The sequence below is a fragment of the Protopterus annectens genome, chromosome 1.part0 (genome assembly GCF_019279795.1).
Source record: "Protopterus annectens isolate FY-2018-M chromosome 1.part0, PAN1.0, whole genome shotgun sequence".
NCBI lineage: Eukaryota > Metazoa > Chordata > Ceratodontiformes > Protopteridae > Protopterus > Protopterus annectens.
The window spans coordinates 39,742,485-39,759,517 of NC_056725.1; the positions used below are offsets into that span (position 1 = coordinate 39,742,485).

Below are 17,033 nucleotides of genomic sequence, written 5' to 3' on the forward strand. Positions count from 1 at the left end.
TTTGTTGTGGTGGGAATAGCAAAAGGTAATGGCCTGACACCATTTAGAAAGTCTGTTTTGACACAGATTGTCCTTTCTTCTTACCTACACAAGAAGGAAATAATCAGAAGTTTAGAAATATTTTTGTTCTATCAAGATAGTATCCAAGTTATCTGTGGACATCCAGGTATAAAGTAGCCTCTCATCTTCATCTGTAGTGCCTGGAAAGAACACAGGGAGATGGAAAGATTGGACACTATTTCAGGTATAAAAGAAAGATTAGTTCTCAATGAAACATTATCTTTGCAGAAAATGAGATAAGGTTGACCCACTATATGCTTGCAACTCTTGTACTCTTCTTGCATAGGTTAGAGAAATGAGCAAGACTGCCTTCCATGTTAAGAACCTCAAGTCAGCCTGTTGAGCTGGTCCAAATGGAGCAAGTGTTAGCTTTTCTAATACAAAATTCAGAGCCCAAGGAGGAACCATTGGTTTTCTGGGAGGCTTCTTGTGTAAACCCCTTTCAAAAACATTTTGACATGAGACTGCATGGAAAGGAGGATCCATGGGCAGATATGTTGAACTGGCCAGAAGATTAACCTTGATGGAGGAGTATACGCCATGGGATAGTAACTCATATACTATAAAGGAGAAATACTAACTCTCAATGAATCCATAGCTTCATTAGCTTCATGGGTATACACTAGGCTATCAGCCTACACATCACAAGCCTAGCCAATAATCATAGGTCAGAATCAAACCCTGTGCTTTGTATCTCTAAGGTTAAGACCTTAACTATTACCCAAACCTTGCCCCACTGGGTGTTGGTTCTCTTGTAAGCACCAATTAGAAAACCTTTTCCATTTGCTAATATGTGATTTTCTGCAGCAAGCTTTCTTGCCTCCATTAATAACTGCTGCACATTGTCCAAAGAAAACTGGATAAGGAAACCAAAATCAAGACCATACTCAGAAAAAAGGCAGTCAAATGTAGTTGTTTTGGGTCAAGATGTAGCCAAACATCCTTAATCTTTTGTGAGTAAATCCAGCCTGTGATGAAGCTTGTGGTAACTGCCTGTGGCAAATTCCAAAAGAACGGTAAACCACTGTTGACTAGGCCAGAAGGAAGTCATCAAAATGATCTTTGCAAAGTCCTTCTGAATCCTCAGAAGCACCCTTGACATCAGTGGAAAGACCAACAAAAACATGCCTGTTTAAGGAGAAGAGAAGACATCTGTCTTCCAGGCCTTCTTGCAAGGAAAGCTGGAACAGAATTTTGCCAGTTAACTGTTGAGAGAGAAGGCAATCAGATAGTACAGTTGTGTACACTTACCATAAATGTAGACGTCTGAGTGTATTCACTGTTGCAGTCATCACATTTGGGTTATCCCTGCCAGGGTAGCCCTTGGTCGGCCCAAATACCAGAGGTTTAGTATTTCTGCGTCAGTTGCTGCCACTTCAGGACTGACGTCAGGTCGTCAGTAGTACAAAGTAAGGCAGCCGAAGCCATTACATCAGTTTTTCTTGCCCTGTCAGGAGCCCCCCACGTGGGAGCAGGTCATGGTGGAAGAACGCCACCAGTAGAAAGTAAATACCAAAATGTTCCTTGTAAGGAGAGAGAGAGAAAAAAAGAGGGGGATGGAGGGAGGGAAACCAGGACTGCAACAGTGAATACACTTGAACATCTACATTTACTGTGAGTGTACACAACTGTACTATGTTCTTCGTGTTTCACTGTTGCAGTCATCACATTTGGGTTGATTCCCAAAGCTAAGGAAAAGGGTGGAGGCAGTCAAGGAGACTAGGGGCTGGCTAGGATGCCCTGCAAGACTGCAGTGGCAAAGCCTGCCCTGGATTTGGAAAAGATAGGCAGGTGGTAATGTTTGGTGAAAATGTGAACAGATGTCCAGGTGTGGCAGCCTCCAGGATGCCCCTGGTGGGGACTCCTCTGAGGAAAGCTGCAGAGGTGGAGGCTGCTCTAGGGGGGTGAGTCCTGACCCTCTTAGGGGGGATGCTTTCCATGTTGCTTATAACAGAAATGGATGCAGTGCGCTATCCATTTGGAAATTGTTTGTTTGGAGATGGCTTTGCCCTTTGCCTCTGCAGCAAAGCTAACCAGTAATTGATCAGATTTTCTGAATGGTTTAGTCCTGTCTAGATAGAATCTGAGCTGTCTGTGCACATCTAGAGAGTGCAGAATCCTTTCTCCCTTGTTTTGTGGGTTAGGGAAAAAGGTGGGCAAATGAATGGACTGATTGAGAGCCACTCTGGACACCACTTTGGACATGAAGGATGGGTTTGTCCTGAGGCACACCCTGTCAGCATGGAAGATGATGGACTCCACAGCTATGAGTGCTTGTAGCTCAGAGACTCTTCTGGCTGAAGTGATGGCCAGAAGAAAAAACGTCTTCCAGGAGATAAATTTGAACTCTGCTGAAGATGCTGGTTCAAAGGAGGGGGGCAGGGTGAGCTTTTCCAACACAAAGTTAAGGTCCCAAGCCGTAGTGGGTGCTCTTCTTGGTGGCCTCAAGCTGCTAGCCCCTCTTAGGAATTCTTTGATCAGAGGGTGTGAGAAAAGGAGCTGCTCAGTGTGGAAATGAGCAGAAACAGTACAGGCATAAATTTTAATAGAGGAAAAAAGAAACCACTGCGTAGCAGGTCAGCTAGGTAATCCGGTATGAGAGGTAGGGAGGGTTGTGCCGTATCGTCTCCCTTAGCCTGAATCCAGGTGCAGAACCTTTTCCATTTGTCAGCATAAGACTTTCAAGTGCTGGGTCGTCTGGCCTCACATATAACATCTAGAACCTGTTTACTGAGGTTGGCAGACTGATCAGTGGTTAGAGAAGAAGCCAGTTTGCCAAATTGAGGGCCTGCAATTGGGGATGCAATAATTCACCTTCCCTATGGGTCAGGAGGGTTGGGGTCTGAGAGAGATGCCATGGTGGCAGTGGGGACAGGCTGTGCAGCAGTGGGTACCAGTGCTGGCGAGACCAGTCTGGGGCAATAAAAATTGTCCTTGGTTTTTCCTCCCTTATTTTGAGCAGTACCCTGGTGATGAGAGGTAGTGGAGGAAATGCATACACCAACAGATTGACCCAGGGGAAGAATAGGGCATCCACTTTCCAAGCCATGCAGTGATGCTCCCTGGTGCAGAACTTGCTGAGCTGATGGTTGGTGTGGAAGGCAAAGAGGTCAATCTTCGGGGTGCCCCATTTCTGAGTTATTAGGTTGAAGGTTCTTTTGTCTAGCTGCCACTCATGTGGGTTCAGAAGATTTCTGCTTAAGTGGTCTGTCAGAGAGTTTAAAGAACCTGGCAGGAATTGTGCTAACAGGTGGAGTTGCATGGCAGAGGCTGTGTGCCAAGGGGTCATGGCCAGCCTGCATAGAGAGTAGGAGTGAGTCCCTCCCTGCTTGTTGATATACCTCATCACAGTGGTGTTGTCTGTTTTGATCAGGAGAGCCCCTGGGGAGAGATGGGGCCTGAAAGCTGTCAATGCGTGCTGGACAGCTAACATCTCTTTTTAGTTGATGTGCAGATGGATTTGCTGTGGGCTCCATTGGCCCTGTATGCACCTGCCGTCCAGGTGTGCACCCAGGCATAGTCTGATGCATCTGTAGTGAGAAGGGTAGTCCCTTGTTGTGGGAGCATGCTGTTGCCCACCAAAGGAAATCTTTTCTTAGGCAAGGTATCATTGGTATAAGAGTTTCCAGGTCTTGGGTGTGTTGACACTAAAGGCTTTTTAGGTACCATTGTAGTTTCCTCATATGTAGTCTGGCATATGGAATGAGTAGAATGCAAGATGTCATGAACCCCAAAGCTTGCAGGATTTTCCTAACAGATAACTGGGATCTGGTGGCTAGTTGAGAGAAGTAGGCTGCCAGGTAAGTTTGCTTTTCTGGTGTAAGGAATGCCATCTGGGATGCTGTGTCCAGGCTTGCTCCCAGGAATATAATCATTTGGGTGGGTACTAGTTTGGATTTCTTTTTGTTGATAGTGTACCCTAGGGAGGTCAGTAGGGACTTTACAAAGGCCAGGTGCTTGAGCAGCTTTTCCTGACTGTCTGCCTGAATTAGGCAGTCATCTAAGTATGGATAAATTTGGATATTCCTTTGTCTGAAAAAGGCAATGGTGGGAGCCAGACATTTTGTGAAAACTTTGGGAGCAGTATATAAGCCAAAGGGAAGTGCAGAGAACTGAAAGTGCAGAGATCTTGCCCTGAAATTCCTGCATGATTCCCTGATAGGAATGTGGAGGTAGGCCTCCTTTAGGTCTAGGGTGGCTAGGCAAGCATTCTTGGACAGCATAGGTAGCAGTTGCTGGAGAGTGAGCATTTTGAATTTTGGTATCACCAGGAAGGTGTTTAGAATAGATAGATCGAAGATGGGCACCAGATGCCCTCTTTTCTGGGTACCAGAAAAAGTCTGGAGTAGAAACCTTGGCCTATCTGTTCTGCAGGAACATGCTGTACTGCCCTCATAGACAGCAGGGAAAGGACTTGCTTTTTTGCCTCTGCCCACTCGTTTGGGGTTGGAAGAGTGTGGAAAGAAAATCTGTATCCCTGGGACAATATGTTGAGGTCCCAGCGGTCGTTGGTAATGGTGGCCCAGGTGCTTGCGTGAAAGGAGACTTTTCCTCCTAGGAGTAAGCGCAAGTGGGCAGAGGGAGGAGGTGGAGTGGAGAGTCATTATGAGTTCTTACCATGAGGGGGTGGCTTAGAACTCCCTGGTTTTGAAGTGGAGGAATTCCACTGTTTTGATCTCTGCATTCCCTATGGCTGCTGTCTGGGGGAGTCTGCTTTCATGGGGTCTGGGCTGAACTGACCTGGTGGGAGCAGGAAAGGACCAGTGCTTGGAGGGGCAATGCCTACTGAACCTGGGTGGCTGGACATGTAGGAAATCCTTAACTGTCTGCATAGATTTAGCTTTTTCTTCCATCTTTTTTTAAGACCTCCTCTGCCTTAGTGCCAAATAAGTTGCCTTTCTGCAAGGGTGCATCCAATAATTTAGATTTAACATGGTCTGGCAAGGGCTGTTCCTTAAGCCATGCATGCCTTCTAAGGACAGAATCGGTGACTGCTGCCCTGCAAGAAGCTTCTAGGGGATCAAAACCAAAGTGTAAGGTGTGCTTAGTCACTTGACTTGCAGAATGCATTAACCCTTGAAACTCTTTAGACTCTGCACAAGCAGGAAATGAAGACACTATTTGTTTGAGGAATTCCAAGGTTCATAGGTTCATAGGTTCATAGGTTTATACTAGGCTATCTGCCCTAAGGCATTTATAAGCCTAGCCCAAATTATTGTGGCTTTTACGCCACCCCTTATATGAAAAAAATACTGTGCCCATTAGTTTGTTATGCCTCTGTCCAGCAGTGACCCAGAGATGATTCCCAGGGTAAACCTACGATCTCCCATCCACAGGTCTAGATTTCTCTTGAACAGAGTCAGCGAGGTGCTCTGCCTCACATGGACCGGGATTTTATTCCACAGCATAGGGAGTCTCTGAGTGATAAATCTATCCCTCCAGCACGTCCTATTTATATCCGTGCTAAGGTTTAAGTCGCTTGCTCTAGTGGTTTTGGTGGATTTGGATTTTTTGAGGTGGAGCATGTCCATTAATTCCGGGTTGGACATGGCCTTGTATGTCAGGCACATGTCACCTCTGAGCAGACGGTATGCGACTGAATAGAGCTGGAGTTTCTTCAATCTGGCAGCATATGACAGATTTTGGAGTCCCTTTATCCTTTGGTGAGAAACTTTTGGGGTCTCTCCAATTGCTGCAGATGTCGGGTGAGATACATCCCGAATGGGGCATTGTACCATCATTGGTCTGATAAGTGAAGAGTACAGGGAACAATGACCTCACTAGATCTGGATGTGAATCCCTTCATGATCAGGTGGGCAATGTAGAAGGTCTTTCTAACCACTTTAGCAATGTGAGTGTCAAAAGAAAGGCCACTGTCAACCTGGGTCCCCAGGTCCCTGATAACCTCTTCTGTGCTTAGTGGATTGCCACCTATATGGTAGCTTGGGGTTACCTTGTTTTTCCCAAAGGGTATGACTATACATTTTTTGGCGTTTAACTTCAGGCCATGGCTCTGGCACCAGCTATCTGTTTCCGTGAGTCCCTTCTGAAGGGTTGGTGAAATTTTAGCTTATGGAACTGGCAATTTAGCAAGAGTAGCAGAGGTGTATAATTTTTTACCCCATCTGTCTAGTTCTCGGGAATCCCTATTTGAGGGGGTAGGATTCTTAGCAGAGGTCGCTGTAATCCCTTTAGGCTCTTGAGAAATTACCTCAGGGTCAGCAGTAGGATTTTTGAAAATATATTTGTGTGAGTCAGGGACTCTGTAATATCTGTCAGGTTTTCTGGGTGCAGGAGGGAGGGTGTCAGAAATCAAACTGGATTCCAGGAAAACATTGTCCACAACATCCAGGACTGGGGGAATGGCCAGGAATATCTGCTGTAGAAGATCAAAGAACTCTCTGAGTCTCTTTTTAGACTGAGGGTAGTCCTGACATTCCCACTGTAAAAGTTTCCTTAAGGTGTGAAGGGTTTCCCCAAAGGAAAAGTGCTTGGGTGGAGAGGCTGAAGGAATGGAATCTTCTGCATCAGAATCCTCATAAGCAGAGAGGGGTCGCATGTCTTCATATTCATATGCATCAGAGTCATCTGACTCCTGTTCAAACAAAACTAGTGGGGACAGATCTCTTTTTCTTTTGGAAGGGGTAGCTTGGCTTCCCCGTGATCAGCATGATAAGGTCTTCCACCATTTTAAGCATTTGAGACTGAGGCAAGGAAGCAGGTGCCTGAGATTGGATCATCAGTTTCTTGGGTGTGGTTCGTACCCTGGGCTTTAGAAACTTTGTAGTTTTCGAAAGAACAGTAGACATGATAGAAGTCATCGGTTTGTGTCAAGAATTGGTAGTGCAAAGTACTTCCTCGGAAGCCAGTGCCTGCTCAGTGCCTCTGGACCTATCCAAGGGAGAGACAACCACAGGATCCTTAGTTGAAGAAGAGTTTTGTGATATACCAGACTCTGAAAGGGTCTTGGTAGTGGCCTGCGAATCCACAGAAGCGAGCATCAGGGGCTGTGAACATACCTCACTGAGGACTGGAGAACTGACAACTAGCTTAACGGAAGCATAGTCGGTAGGTTTGAACCAGTGCGGTCTGTTTCTGTCTTTATCCTTACTTTTTTTTGGAAGATCTGCTGTTGGATGGCGTACCAAAGCCATATCGGAATTCGAGGACTGCAAGCGAAAATATCTAGCTACAATAAGGGCCCAACGGCATATAGTTCTGGTGTTAAACAAAGCACAAAAGTAACAGTGAAGGACCTCGTGGTTTGGGCCTAAGCAAGTGAAGCAGTAAGAATTAAAGTCTTGGCTTGGTATTTGCTTTCCACAGGTGAGTCAATTGTTAACTTTTTCTGACATCGGTTAGTGCAAGAAAAAAGGATCCCCAATGGGGTACTTAGTTTTAGAAGACTTCAGCTTCAATCTGGCAGACAAAACTCAGGTAGCAGCCGAACGGCACTCATGCAAATTGCTTCTGCTTTGGGCTCCTCGGCAAGAAAGACTGATGTAATGGTGTCGGCTGCCTTACTTTATACTACTGATGACCTGACATCAGTCCTGAAGCGACAGCAACTGACGCAGAAATACTAAGCCTCTGGTATTTGGGCCAGCCGAGGGCCACCCTGGCAGGGATAACCTAAATGTGATGACTGCAACAGTGAAACATGAAGAACATCTACTTGTGTTGTTCCCCACAAATGGGTCAAATCTTGGAAGATCCCTCCCATAATACAATTTCCATTCATGATGGTCTCCCCTGGTCCTGCTCAGCCTGTACGCCATACAATTTTGTTCTGATGGGATGCAAGATGCTTGCAAAATGAGTCAGTGAAGTAAAGCAATGCTGACATTGTCAGTCTTTACAAGGGGCAAGATCTGTTCCTTCCTTATTTATGTACCACATAACCATGGTGTTGAGTGTAACCACTCAAAGAGGTTTTGAGTTGACAGCACTTATAAGAGGTAGCACTGCTTCTGTTTTTATGTTTTGGTCTGTCTTTTTTGTCCTAAAAACCTTGAACTTTGATGTCCATTGACATTGCTCCCCAAGCAATGTTTGAGGCTTCTGTTGTGACAGACTCTTTTAGAGCAAGATGCGAGACCCAGATTCATAGAAATTTAATGTCTCCAACACATGATTTCCCTTTCAACAAATCCCAAAACTGAAATTTGAAAAGTCAACAGGTGTTGATGCTGGGAACATACAGATTTCAGGCACCATTATCTGTTTCTCATGTGGAGTCTTGCAAAAGTTATCATGAAAATCATGGATGACATGAGACCCAGAATCTTGTGGAATTCCCAAGATGAGATTGAAGTCTAAGGAGAGCTATTTTTTCCTGTGGAATAAAAGCTCTTTGTACTGAGGTGACCAACAGAATAAGTCAGAAAATATGTCCGAGTGTTCTGTTGGAATCCCTGCCTGTATAAGAAATCCCTAACCCAAAGCAGACATTCCTGACGGCTGGAAAAAGACTTTGCAAAGACAAACAATCTAAATATGGATACCCTGCAGTCTGCAGTACACCATAACTGGAGCTAGACACTTTGTGACCTCACTTGGAGCCACGGATAACCCAAGAGGTAAGGCAGAGACCTGACAATGTGATTCAGACACAGAAAATCTTAGAACACATTTGAAATCTGGATAAACAGGAATATCATGATATGCATCTTTCAAATCTAATGTCACTAACAAACTCAAATGAGGAAGAAGGGGTAACAGGTTAAGAAGTGAATCTATTGGAACTTGGGCACTATCACAAACTGGCCCTTCACCTAACAGAGGTGGAGGAATGACTTCTATTATGCCCTGAGAAGAATATGTTGTGTAAGACAGGAGAAAACAGAAGAGCATCGTCTGGAACAGAGAGTCTCCTACTGCCATCTGTAGCCTAGGTGAAAAATATTCTGACTCAGGACCTACTTGTCCAAACAATCCGTTGCCAAATGCAGAAATGGCAATTCAGACATTTTGGGAGGATTAGGGGACTAACAAGGTGGAAAGGGGGGGTATCATTCTGACTTGACTGTCCTTTCTTCTGTGGGGGTCCATACTTTTATTTTGGAACCCCTCCCCCCTGGCTATTGCTTTTTAAATTTCTGGGACTGTTAATTTTGTTTTTGTTTGTTTGCCAAACCTGAGTTAGAGAACAATCCTTTGGAAAACGTAGAGAAGGAGGGCTGAAAAAATCTGAGAGTTTCCCCTGAATCAGCTTTTCTCTCTCATCATACTTTTTAACAAGTTTAAATATTGATCTCTCCCTTGCTAACCACATTAGTCCCTCTAGGTTAGTGGTGTCTTTTCAGGAGAGACTTGAGGTCTATTATACTACTAGGGGAAATCTGATCACAGCATCTGCAAACTTCCCCTACTTGTTGTTGTTGCGAGTGGGACCCATTTTGCAGAAGCACTTCCTGTTTCCATTCCAAGCACAAAGGTGGCCCAAAGAAACAGAGAGGAAAATGGAAAAAGGAGACAATGGGGTGGCGAGAAAAATGGAGGCGAAAGCGAATATTGAGACCAAAGAATGTGTGCAGGATTCTGAAGAAGGAATGTTTTAAAAGACATCTGTTTGATGGAAATGAATCGGTAAATGATGCGAGTATAATTATGACCATCCAGTGAGAAGCATTGTGGGATGATTTACTTAAAGAAATGGTGATGTAGAGTGTGACAGAAAATGAAGGAGACATTTCCTGGGACATTATAGAGAAAACACAAAAAGAGGATGCATTGACAATCCTGAAACTTTTGATAGGGTTAACTGGGACTTTTTGTTTCACATTATGTCTTGTTTCAATATACCATCTACTTACATAGACTCTATTAAAACGCTATATAAAAACTCTTATACTTTTCTTTATATCAATAGGAAAATATCTAAAAATATAAAGATCATTAATGGCACAAAGCAAGGATGCCCGTTATCTCCTTTCCTATTTAATTTATATATAGAACCCCTATTATTATATATAACACAAAATACCTTCCATAATATTCCTAGAATTTTTAACACTAAAGTTTGTTTGTCCGCTTTTGCAGACGATCTTATATTATATTTTCAAACACCCTGCTCAGATTTTTCTAAACTAATTTGTTCCATTGAAAAATTCTCAGAGGTCTCTGGATATCAGATTAACACTCAAAAAACACATATTCTTCCCATAAATCCACTTGCTCACAAGTCATATTTGTTTCCTGACTCCACTTTCCGGATAGTTCAGAATTTCAAATATTTGGGGATTCATATAAATCATAATGGTCTCTCCACATTTCATAATAATCTAGCTAAAGTATGGTCATTGATTATACTTGACTTGAATAGATGGAAATTGCTAAATCTATCACTTTTATCAAAAGCAGCTATAATAAAATGAATATTCTTCCCAGATTGTTATTTCAATTCAATGCTGTGGATCAGCTGATTCCAAAATCTTTTTTCTCAAAAATCAATAAAACTCTGGCTAACTTCTTATGGTTTCCTAAATCAGTAAGAATTTCTTACATTAAGTTAATTTCACCTAAAAATAGGGGAGGACTTGGTCTTCCCAATTTTCATATTTACTACTTGATTATCTCGGCCAATAAACTATTATTAATCTTAAATATAAATACTGAGAAGTATAGTCAGTATCCTATTTGGACAAAATTATGGTATCAACATATTTTAACTAAAAATATCAATCCACTAGCTCTTCCTTTCCTTTCATTAGGTGTCATGAATAAGTTAAAAATTCCTAACTCTCTAAAACAAAAATTATTGCTTTTCAAGAACTGTTAAAACTTGTAAATTTAGAAAATATATTTCAATTAATGCAACCTCTCCATTTAAACCCTAATATTAACTTAGACAATATTTCTTTTAATCTTTCAAATTTTCCCCTGATTAAGGATCTCACTGTTTGGGATCTGATACAGTACAAGAATGAAACTCTCTCTAATATACGCAAAATTCTCAAGGTTAACACTAATTATCTAACCATTTTACGTCAATTGAGAGATGTTATTAATGCTAAGTTTCTACACATCAATGTAGATAACACCGATATCACTAACTATAAAGTGATTATAAAAGTCCTCATGCTTCCAGAGAAAATGTTATCTAAATCTTATAATCTTATAAATCAAATGATTCATAATACAGTATGTCATTTTTCTACTTATTGGGACAAACACAACTCTCACATATCTATAAATCAGAAACTCTCAGCTATCAAAAATACATTAGAATACTCGCCCTTCAAAAAACTCTTTTACACTCAACTAATGATTAACAATAATGCATATTTCACTCCTTCTAAACTTAACAAATTTGATGCTAATAAATCGCCCTCATGTTCTTGTTGTTCACATCCTAATGCAGATCTTTTACACATTTTTTGGTCTTGTCATCATTCACACAAACTTTGGACCTCCCTAAAAGTTCGTTTACAGAAAATGGGATATCATAAATCCACCTTATCTTGGGAGACTGCATTACTACACTTACCAACTATTTATCTCTCTAAATTGGACATGCAAGTGCTAATATACATATGTTCACTTATAAAATTATATATCACCCAAAATTGGCTGGATCGTACTAAACTGAATTGGAATAATTTCAAAATTCTAGCCCATACATACATCAGTGCGCAGAAAATGATAGTGAAAAGTCCCAAGAAGTCGACACATATTAACAAAGCTATAGAAAAGGTGTTACACATTATTAATAGTGTATAGATGGCCACCCTCCTTTTGGGATTTGTAGACCTCAGTCTCACTTATATCCTTATACTTATTTTTATCTTAGATCAATACTTATTTTGATATATTCTTTGGTTAACATTTGTATATGATGTAGATAGTTAAGTGTATATTCTCAAACTGCATTGAGACAAAACATTCATCTTACAAAATTGTGTCATCATAAATATCTCCTAATGTTTCATTTTTAATATGTATTCTAATTTTGCTGTTGCTGTTATATTTCTGTATTGTTAAAAATTCAATAAAAAGTTTTTTGAAAAAAAAAAATTGACAATCCTGAAAAATAGTGGTGAGATGGAAAAGAAGGTAGACAAAAATGAAAATCAGAAGTACATGATAAGGATTCAAAGTACAGAAAACAAAGAAAATGGACAGGTATGACATATGTGGGACACTTTAATAGCTCCAATGGGTACAAAAGGACATGAGGTAAGAGCATTTATTCTTATTAGCAAAGAGACATTTTGTGACATTATATATGAGACTTTTTTCAATGGAAAGTTTTCTTGGAGAATATGAAAAAAGAAAGTCTGTAACCCATAGGATGGTACTAGGCTATCGGCCTAGGGCCTATACAAGCCTAGCCATAACAATTCTCTGGATATTTCTTCCCACAATATTTACTTCCCTGGATGCCTGTCTAGCAGGGCGACTGATGTGATCCCCGGGGTGAATTTCCTATCTCCCATCCAACTGTCAAGGTTCCTTTTGAAGAGGGCCAAGGAGGCGCTCTGCTTGACATCTATGGGCAGTCTATTCCAGAGTATGGGGAGTCTCTGGGTCAGGAACCTATTCCTCCAGCATGTTTTATTCATTGTGATGACAAGGTTTAGATCCCTGGAGCATGTGGCTCTGAAGGATTGGAATTTCTTTAAATGGAGCATGTCCAACAGCTCAGGGATTGACGTGGCCTTGTATGTTACGCAGAGATCGCCTCTGAATAGATGACATGCCACAGAGTATAGCTGGAGTTTTTTTAGACGGTCAGCGTAGGACATCTTCTTTAGGCCTGTGATTCTTTTAGTGAGGTATTTCTGTGGCCTTTCCAGCTATTGCACATGTCTTATGAGGTACATACCAAATGGGGCGTTGTACTCTATAATGGGTCTAATGAGGGATGAGTACAGTGGGACAATGACCTCCTTTTTTCTGGATGAAAAGCCCTTAGTGATGAAGTGTGCCACATAGAAGGATTTCCTGACTGTTGTGGCGATATGGTTATCTAAGTGCTAAACAGTATTTAACAGGGAAACAGAAAAGAAAATTCATGTATAATTTTGAACTAAGGTGAAAAGGCAGTTTAAAAGGAAATTTGAAAACTTTATGTAAAGTAGTACTGGACACTGCAAAAGTTTATGACAAAAAGGGTTTATGGAGTGGTGGATGGGCTTGTTATATTGTGTTAAAAGTAGAAAGAGGGAAAAAAATTATACATATACCAAGCAAGACAAATGTGGAGAGGAATATGGGTGTTGTAAAATACCGGAGACAACCGAAAACTGTGCAACTGTCATACAGGAAAATAATGTTATAAATGTAACAAAACTGGACATTTATGCATGAATTCCAAAAAATGAAAATAAGAGTAAGAAAAAAGAAAGAGAAGAAACTTAACAAGCGGAACAAATTTTAGAAGTTGCAGAAATAGCAAAAAAAAAAAAAAATAGATAAAAAAATTTATAAAGAGGACACGGTAGAATGTTTTGAAATAAGTGATGAAGACGAACTGGGAGTCAATAAAAGAAAGAAAAAAATAATTCTATTGGAGAAAGGGTAAAAATAAGAAAAAGAAAATTAAAAGGGATAAGTACAAAAGATAAAAAAGAAACTGAGGAAAAGTATATATACTATATGATTGGGGGTTGGTATAATGGTTAAGGTGTTCGACTCACAGACACAAGGTACACTGTTTGATTGCCAACGTAGGGTGGGAAATTGGCTAGACTTGGAATGGCCTGTTAAGAAATCTAGCCTAGTAATTAGCTATAAACCTAGGAAACCATGAATCCAAAGAAAACGGAAAATAAAAAATTTGTTGTTCTTCTTTAGGGGTCACCACAGTGGAACTCTGGTCTGCTACTGATTGGTAGTAGATTGTTAAGGTGCCAGCTCGATGCCCAACCTTCAACGAAGGCACGCCCATTCATGCATGTCTTTCGAACGCCACTCGACCGCAAGGAAGACATGCAGACTCCACACAGAAGGCACTCTAGCTGAGAATCGAACGGGAGAACCTCTTGCTGTGAGGCGACAATGCTACCGCTGCACCACCGCGGCTTAATTTAGAGGGCGTTCTGTAAATGTGATTCGTATTAAGATTACAGTTAAGACTAGAGATTTTGAAGTGGTGTACATGTGATGTAGATGTAATTATATTAGAAAGTATTTTTAACAAAAGAAGAAAGACTGCAAACAGAAAAAGTATAGGGTCGAAAGAAGATCTGGAATTTGGGAAATGAGAGATGTTCTGGAATAGCAAAAACTCTGTACAAATACAGTAAAGATATTAGATGCAACTTTAGCAAAAATGGAAGATTAACCATTGTAGATTTTAAATGGAAAGAACATGTATAAAAAATATAAAATTATATGTTTATACTAACTGTAAAGAAGGGGAAAGCTTATTTCATCAGATTTTTACACTATGTAGTGATAACCGGTAAAAGAAGTTTTAGTTATAGGAGACGAGGAAGTAGTTGAAACAGGATTTTCTGACCATCTTGCAATATGGCTAGAGATACAGGAAAACAAGGACTATATAAAAATAGGCAAAGGAATAAAAAGGATAAATGAAAAAGCATGGAATAAAGAAGGAACAAGATTAGTAAAGCAGTTACAGAAAGATATTATTACTATGAGAACATTTAATAAAAAAATGGTTTGAATGGTGGATATTTAAGCAAAAATATAAAAACATTTTTTTTTTACAGTGTCAACATGATGTAAAAAAATACAGAATGAAAAATATAAAAAACATATAAAAATTAACTGGAAGATTTAATAAATAATGATTAAAAATACTTTGACAAGGAATAAGAATTATATGAAAGAAATCAAGAAAAACATACAAGAATTGCTATAAAGGCAATGATTTTTTACAAGAAAAGAGATGTACTGAGTTACTTAAGCAGATTAGAAAAGGAATATGGTATTGTAATAAAAAAATGTAAAAGGAGAAATAGAAAGAACTCAGGAAAATAAATGTTTATAGAAAAAAGAATGGAAAGTAAAACGTTAACAGAAAAAGAGATTAATAATTGGACTTCTTTAAATGAGCTAAATACAGTATTAGGACAAGTAAATATAGATTTGGCTGCAGGACCAGATGGAATATGGCATGAAATGTATAAAATTTTAAGGAAATGGAAAAAAGTTAAGATTTTGAATGAATGGTTAAATGAAGGTTTTATGTATAACGATTTATATAGTGGAATACTTAAATTCATGTGGAAGAAGGAAGATAGAAAAAAATTAAACTGGAAACCAGTAGTACTGAACAATGATTATAACATCTTTCTGAAAATAATACAAAAGAGACTTGAAACTAAAATGGAAAATATTATAGACGATAGTACATATCTCACTGGACCCAAGTCTTGCTACTATTTATACTGTATTTTACTGTTTAAATCGTTTTACTGTTTGTGCACTTGGTTTCTGCTTAAATTCAAAGTTTAAAGTGCATTTACTGCTGTAGGCTACACATTCAAGTGTGATGGCCTTTTCTGTGCTTATTTATTGTTTAATTGCATTTTTCTGCTTAATTTAACCTAAAAAACAACAACAAAAAAATTACTGTTTGCTCGTTTCCCGCCTTTTTTATACTAGAATAGTCCAGATCCTAGATTTCCTGGTTTCAGGACTTTATTTTTGTGTTTCTCAGTTGTTCAAACCTTGCTGTGGTAGAGGGAAGTCTTTCTGCCTATCAGTGGGAGTGGTAAGCATTGAGCTGCCTATCTGTCGCTAGAGAAGTGGTTTCCAGCTCAGGAATTGTACCTTATTGGCCGTTTGGGGCTGCTTTCTATCACTTTCAACTTTCTGCCTCAAAACCCCGTGTTTGTGCATCATGGCTTAGCTAGGGTTCATAGGTAGGTACTAGGCTATTAGCCCTAGGGCCTATATAAGCCTAGCCAAAAAGGTACCCTGGCTTTCGCCACCCAAGAAAATTATTTTCCTGTGCCACTGTCGAGCAGAGCCACAGAAATGATCCCTGGGATGAATTTCTTATTTCCCATCCAGTCATCAAGATTTTTCTTGAAGAGTGCTAATGAGGAGCTCTGTTTGATATAGATAGGTAGTCTGTTCCAGAGTATGGGAAGTCTCTGGGACAGGAATCTATCCCACCAGCATGTTCTGTTTATTGTGGTGACAAGGTTTAGGTCCCTAGAGCGTGTAGCTCGGAGGGATTGGGATTTCTTTAAGTGGTGTATGTCCAACAGCTCTGGGTTTGACATAGCTTTGTATGTTAGGCAGAGATCGCCTCTGAGGAGGCGATATGCGACGGAGTAAATCTGGAGTTTTTTGAGACGGTCTGCGTAGGGCATCTGTTTGAACCACCTTACCCTCATCTATGGCTTTGGTGACTGTTTCAAATAAGTCAATCAGGTTTAGGAGACATGACCCGACTTTTACAAACCCGAACTGGGTAGGGTCCAGAGTTTGGAGATTACCAATGTCTTTAAGAGTTCCATGATGATACATTCCATGGCCTTGCAGACCAGGCTCGTCAGGCTAATGGGGAGGTAGTTCCCAGGGTCCGTCGTGACTCCCCCTTTGTGGAGTGAGATAAGCGTTGTGGTACGCCATTCAGTGGGCACAAAGCCTAAGGTGAGGCTCTGCGTTAACTGCATGTTAAACTATTATTTTATTTTATTTTATTTTATTTTACATTTGTTGACCGGGCTAGTCTAGCTGGATATATGTCCATTTTCAGTAGAGGCCCGGGGAGAAAAGCTCCAAATCAGAGGAATTAAAACAGAGACATAAGAAGGGCACTAATTATTATAACATACAAAGATATAGTCAGAGGAAGTTTAACAGTAACATAAGAAGATTAATTGGTTGTTATAACAAAGAAGAATAAAGCAATCAAACAGGTTAAACATGTTGGTTAGAAAAGTTGCAGACTAGGAAAAGGTGATCAAGCTTAGCTTCATTATGGGTAGAGGATTGGGTGGGTATAGGGCGATTGCTATTAGTCTGGATTAGAGCAGGGGCATAGCCAT

At 40.4% G+C, this 17,033-nt stretch overlaps 1 protein-coding gene across 1 annotated transcript in view; it reads right to left on the reverse strand.

Moving 5' to 3' along the window:
• The window catches only part of PRKD2 (protein kinase D2), a 3,293,129-nt gene that overhangs the window by 1,783,483 nt on the left and 1,492,613 nt on the right, over positions 1-17,033 (reverse strand). The window lies entirely within an intron of this gene.